The 6,000-nt window shown below is 42.4% G+C and overlaps 1 long non-coding RNA gene across 1 annotated transcript; it reads left to right on the top strand.

Moving 5' to 3' along the window:
* The first annotated feature begins 738 nt into the window (after positions 1-738).
* LOC115086248 lies at positions 739-4,223 on the top strand. Its single transcript, XR_003855185.1, has 3 exons — positions 739-822; positions 2,156-2,339; positions 2,527-4,223. It is a non-coding gene; the product is annotated as an uncharacterized LOC115086248 (long non-coding RNA).
* Positions 4,224-6,000: the final 1,777 nt, after the last annotated feature.

A 6,000-nucleotide genomic window follows, 5' to 3' on the forward strand; every position in this document is an offset into this window, starting at 1 on the left:
GGGATTCTGCAGGAAGGGCCAGATTTTGGCCAGGCTGTGGCCCCTGTGGCCCACCCCATTCCGACCCCTATGCCTCTGATACCTAGTTCTCAGGTCAGTTTGCATGAGGCAATTTCAAGACTTGGCTGATATGGACATTAAATGTTTTTTTAAAATTAATACTCACATTAATACCATGGCCACACTATTGAGGACAAGTTTTACCGTGCCTTCAGTAAAATGTTTTGCATAGGACATTATGTTCCATTGTAATGTGCGTGTATAAGTTTTATCATATTGCAAGACTAAACTGTTTTACTGTATATGTTATTGTATACTCCCCTCTGTCTTTGAAAGTTTACCCCATTTTGTGTGGTGCCTCCAGACCAGTTTATGATAGAAAATATGTTTTGAAACACAGGGGGGCTTAAGAAAAGTGGTTATAAGATCTTTTGTGTTGTTTTTTTTTAAAAAGATCCCAGGCTTTACGTAGACGTAACTTTATCTTGTGAATTTGAAACCTAATACTGAATGTATTATAAGGCTCTCTTAAGCCCATAAGGCATTCCAGTTGCTCCTAGGAGAATAGTCACTACTCAGTTAACAAGGTTGAAGTCTAAAGGCCTCAGGCTATGTCTTTTTTTTTTTTTTTTTTGGGGGGGGGGGGTGGAAGAACATTCTGCATAAAGGTTGAAGCCACCATTCTCTTCCCCTTAACTTTTCTTTGGGAATGCATACATTTTTGCTCTCTATTATTAGTGCAAACAGTAAAAGAAGAAAGAGCTCCCCTACCCTAAGCAGAGCTGTGCTGCCCAGCTGCACGAGGAAGAGACCAGAGTAGAGGTTAGTTACCCCGCACTAGTACTGCTATTAACAACCAGCTCAAGAGTTCCCCCCCCCCCCTCACCTTCCCGAGTGAGAAAAGCATGTGAAGACAGATAAAATGGGCTCCATTGCTGAGGGAATAAACCCCTTGGAGGAAGCAAGATAAGGACCCCTTTCCTATCCTGGGGTTTCTTTCCCCTGAGGAGAAGGAGAAGCAGCATAATGAAAAAGTTGCAGACAAAAAAAAAAAAGAGAGAAAGCCAAAGATAAGAGCCCAAGGCTGAGAGCCCAGAATCAGAGCTGGGAAAGGGCTGAAACTGAAGCAGAAAGGAAAACCTAGAGCTGAGAGAAGTGCTGCACAGTGCTGTTGCACCAGTCAGGGAGAAAGAAAAGCATCAGGGAAAAGGAGCTTGTTAGTGTGACAGAGCCTGTGGACCCAGAGAAAGCCTATAAGCTTTCTCTGGGTGAAAAAGCAGCAGAGACCTGAAGAGCTCCTTATTCCAAAGAAGGATAGTGGCTAGAAGGGCTGTAAGTCTCTTGCTGGGTAGGGCCCTAAGTGACAGAAATTTTAGCTAGACAGAGCACTCAAGTTTTGTTTTATTTTTTTGTTTAGTTAAAATACAGTGCAGAGTTAGTGCACACTCTTGGTAGAGTCCTGTTTTTTTTATTGTGAGTGCCTAGAGAGGTTTTATGTTATTTTTTTTAGTCTATGAAGTATGTCACGGGACAAGAGAGCATCTTTTCCTGCAGCAAGGGAGTGGTTACCTTTCTTTGTGGAACCTTGTTACCCATGGAATCTGGACTTCAGCTGAGCAGTGCACTCCATTTTGCATGATGCCCAGCAGTGAGGCCTAAACTTGCACTGACACTTAATTGGTCAGAACACTACTTTTGACTTGAGCTCAACTAACACCCTGAGGGTGAATATTTTATATTGTGTCCAGAGCCTAGGAACATACTTACTGTGGGGAAGTGCTAAGTACATTTGAGATTCAAGACTCAAGTTATTTTTGAATCCATAGGTTTCTCCAGAGGGTGATATCTAAAAGGAACACTAAGGGAAAGGAAATTTGTTGGTTGTGTTCATTGTGGTGATATTCAAATACATAGTGTGTTTGGGATGTAAAAGTAATGTTTTCCTAAGTGGGTTTTTTTTTTTTATTATTGCTATCTGCACTTACTGGGTACCCTATTGTATTTCTAAATAATTTAGTTCTCCAATCTTTTTTAATATTCACTGAACTAACCCCAAGAAAAACAATACAAATTTGGTTAAATACCTCACTTCAGTCTGGTATTTTGCACTATCCTGCCCCTACTCTTTGTAGTTAACCTTAAGTATTTCTTTCAGCATCAGTCCCTCACCTCTACCTCCAGGGGAACCTTACATGAATATAAATTGTGACATCATGGAAAAGTTCCTTGATCAGCAGGAGGAGTCAGGTCCTGAAGATCTCAGCTGCTGGTCACACCTGCATTCCAGAAAAAGGAAGCAGAGAGAGAAAAAGAGGACCCTGGACTGCCTGCCAACCCTGGTTGGTATAATGGTTACAATTGGTCTCACGAATAGGATTGAATCTTAGCCAAACTGATTCATTCCTGGGTTCAAAAACTATTACTGAGTAGTAGGTTAAATTTTCTATACCTTTTGCAAAATCATTTACTGTATGTCTTTATTTTGGAAGGGTGTCATCTGATAGTAATCTGTTTATTTCACCCTAGTTCAATCTTACTGCCCAATGCTAGATATGGAATACTGGAAGGACCAATTTAATGCAAAATACATTTGATGACCAGAAGGCCAGGCTTGGTGAACAGGCTATAGCTCTTCAACTGTCAAGGGAGGATCAGAAAGAAAATCTATCTTTAGCCAAGGATGTGATTGAGAAACTGTCTGTCACAAAAAGGATCTAGCATTGTAGTATCCCAAGACAACAAGATACCAGATTTCAGTGAAGCACTCATGAAGCCTGATGACCTTCCTGTAGAGAAATGGTTGCTTAGTTCATAGATGCTTTAAAGATTATGAGTATTCCAGAAGAAGATCAAATGGTGATGGTCATGGATTACTTGTAGGATCAAGCTAAAAACATCAAAAAGTATGTGCCTACTTCAGAACAGAATTGTTTAAAAGATATTATCTCACTATTGGTTCAAGACTGTGAAGACAAGGTGCCAGTTAGTAAGAGGCTGAAGACATTCTATGCCTGGAAACTACTGTTTGGAGAAAATATAAGAGATTATGCCTGCAACCTATAGGAGAAAGCTGTAAGAGTGATCAGCAGAAATGCTTACCAACATGGGAGACCATGAGGCCATGGTCAGAGACATTTATCTCCAGTTTAAGGGAAGACAACCTACAGAGAGAGATGACATATACATGTAGAGTGAATCTATTACAGGCTGCAGTGGGGTGGGCTGAAGTGGATGAATTTATCAAGCAAGTTGAAAGCAGGAGCACCATTCAGATTCTTATCAAATTTAGTTAGTACTAGCAGCTCAGGAGTTCCAGGTGAGAGGCTGGGAATTTCACATGACAGTCCTGGTGCCTAGAACCTTAATCCCTGGAGAGAGAGAGTTGGAACTTGAAATTCCTGAAAAGGAAATCCAAGAAGAACAAAGTGCTTCTTGGAGCTCCAAGCCAATTTCAGAATTAAACATCAGAAGGTCATACAAAGGGAAAATTTCCAGTTATTTGAAGGAGTACCATTGGGTAAATCAGTGATGCTTTCTAAAGCTGGCAACAGTATATGTTGCTGAATGATACAAAACTGATTTTATGTGAAGTTATTCTGATGACGGTGAAATCAGAGTGACTAAGCTAAATATCTGTATTACCAAGAGATGATGATTTGTTTATAATGTTATAAAGCTGAGTTTTAGGATAATGTTGTTGAGGGCAACATTAACAAAGCAGGGAGGAATGTAAAGAGTAGAAAGAATAAATAGCTCCTCTACCCAAAGCAGAGCTGTGCTGCCAGGCTGCAGGAGGAAGTGACAAAAGAGCAGAGGTTATTCTGCACCAGCGCTACTATCAACAGCCAGCACAAGAGTTCTTTCCCTCCTGTTCTCCTCTCCAAGTGACAAAAGCATGTGCAAATAATGAAGGAATGAAGTCTATGGGGAGAAAAGGAGCACAACAGAAAGTAAGATAAGGAACCCCTTCCCTGCCTCATCTTTAATTTCCCAGAGATGAAATAAACACCGTGGTGTTCTGAGTTTGCCTAACCGTGTTCCAGCGACTCTCCTTGTTCCAGTGTCTCTCCTTGTTCCTGAAACTCCGTGTGTTCCTGTATCCTTCCCAGGTAGTACCTCTATGGACTGATTTCTGGTACTGACCCTGCCTGCTCGATCATTCTCTTGTCTACTGCCTGGAACTGACCACTGCCTGCCTGACCATTCTCTACATCTGCCACCTGGAACTGACCCTCGCTTGCCTTGACTATGCTTGGACTGACCTTGGTATTGACCCTTGCTTTGGCTGACCACTTCTGGATTGATACTCTGGCTCTGACCCTTGCACTCCACTCAGACACTCTCTTCTGGCCTGCTGTGACTACCAGACTAACCTGCTTGGAATCCACCCACGGTTTCCACCTGACTAGACCCGCAGGCGCTGCCTGCCTTGCCCGGAGAACCTTCCTAAACTGTGATATCCCTGAGGTCTCCGGAGCTTCCAGTCCGGGTTTAGTCCATCCTACCTGCATCAGCCATGCACCCTTGCTTGTGGTGGGCACATCCCTATGCTACCTCTCCAGGAGACCATCTGAGGCCCACCTAAGTCCAGGCGGTCCGGGTACCTAAGGGCTCAACCTGCGGAAACCCCGGACTGTTATTGGCGAAGCTCCAGCTAGCCTCTATCTCCTCCTGTGCTCCACCTCCTGGTGGCAGGCGCTCTCTAGGTCCGACCAGAGGGCCGTACCAATCCTGCACCAGGCCAAGGGTCCACCTCCAGTGCAACAGCTGGAAGGACTGCGAATCTCCTGCTGGGTAGGGCCTTTAGTTAAACAGCACTCAAGTTCTGTTTTATTATTATTTTTTGTTTAGTGAGAATACAGTGCAGAAGTAGAACACACACTCAGCACAGTCCTATTTTTCTGTGGGAGGGCATAGAGTGGTTTTGTTATTTTGTTTAGTCAGTGAAGTGCATCGAGGGACAAGAGGGCATCTTTGCCTGCAGGGAGGAAGTGATGACCTTTCTTCATGGGACCCTGAACCATTCATGGAATCTTAACCTCAGTTGAGCACTGCACTCCATTTTTCATGGTGCCCAGTGGTGAGGCCTAAACTTGCACTGAGACTTAATTGGCCAAAATACTAATTTTTGTTTAATTGAGCTCAATTAATAAATTGAGGACAAACTTTTTTTTTGTCATGTCCAGAGCCTAGGAACCACACACATTACAAGAGCTAATGTTCAGATTTGAGATTCAGGACTCAAGTTACTTGAATCCAAGGTTTTTCCAGAGGGTGATATCTAAAAGGAACACTAAAGAAAGGGAAATGTGTTGGTTGTGTTCATTGTGGTGATATTTAAAATTATAGAGTGTTTGGGATGTAAGATTAATGTTTTCCTAAGTGGTTTTTTATTATTATTATTATCTGCATTTACTGGGTATCCCATTGTATTTCTAAACAATTTGGTTCACCGATCCTTTTTACTATTCATCAGCCTAACTCCAAGAAAAACAATAACAATTTGGTTAAATACCTCACTTTAGTCTGAGATTATCCACTTTCCTGTGCCTACTCTTTGCAATAACCTTGAGTAATTCTTGCAGAGTCAATCCCTTGCCCCTACTTTCGGGGAACATTTACATGAATATAAATCAGGATATCCTGGAGAGGTGCAGTCTTTGACGTTCCTTGCCCAGCAGAAGGGGGATCAGGTCCTAAAGATCTCCATCTGCAGGTGACACCTGCATTCCAGAAGAAGGAAGCAGAGGGAGAGAAAGGGGAACCTGGACTGCCTGCCTGGCCCTGGCTGGTGTGAAGGTTTCATTAGGAAAAAGAAAACACGCAGAGGAAATATCTATCCAGATTGCAATTGTTCCTACCACTTAGAAATTACTATAGTATATTTTTTCCCCAGCTTTTTAAGACTGTTCTATTGTTATCTGCATATCGTTACAACATAGCATGAAGGCAACAGTTTGTTTAGGGAAAGAGCATTATTATGAATATAATAGAAGGACA

Source organism: Rhinatrema bivittatum, chromosome 2, assembly GCF_901001135.1.
Source record: "Rhinatrema bivittatum chromosome 2, aRhiBiv1.1, whole genome shotgun sequence".
NCBI lineage: Eukaryota > Metazoa > Chordata > Amphibia > Gymnophiona > Rhinatrematidae > Rhinatrema > Rhinatrema bivittatum.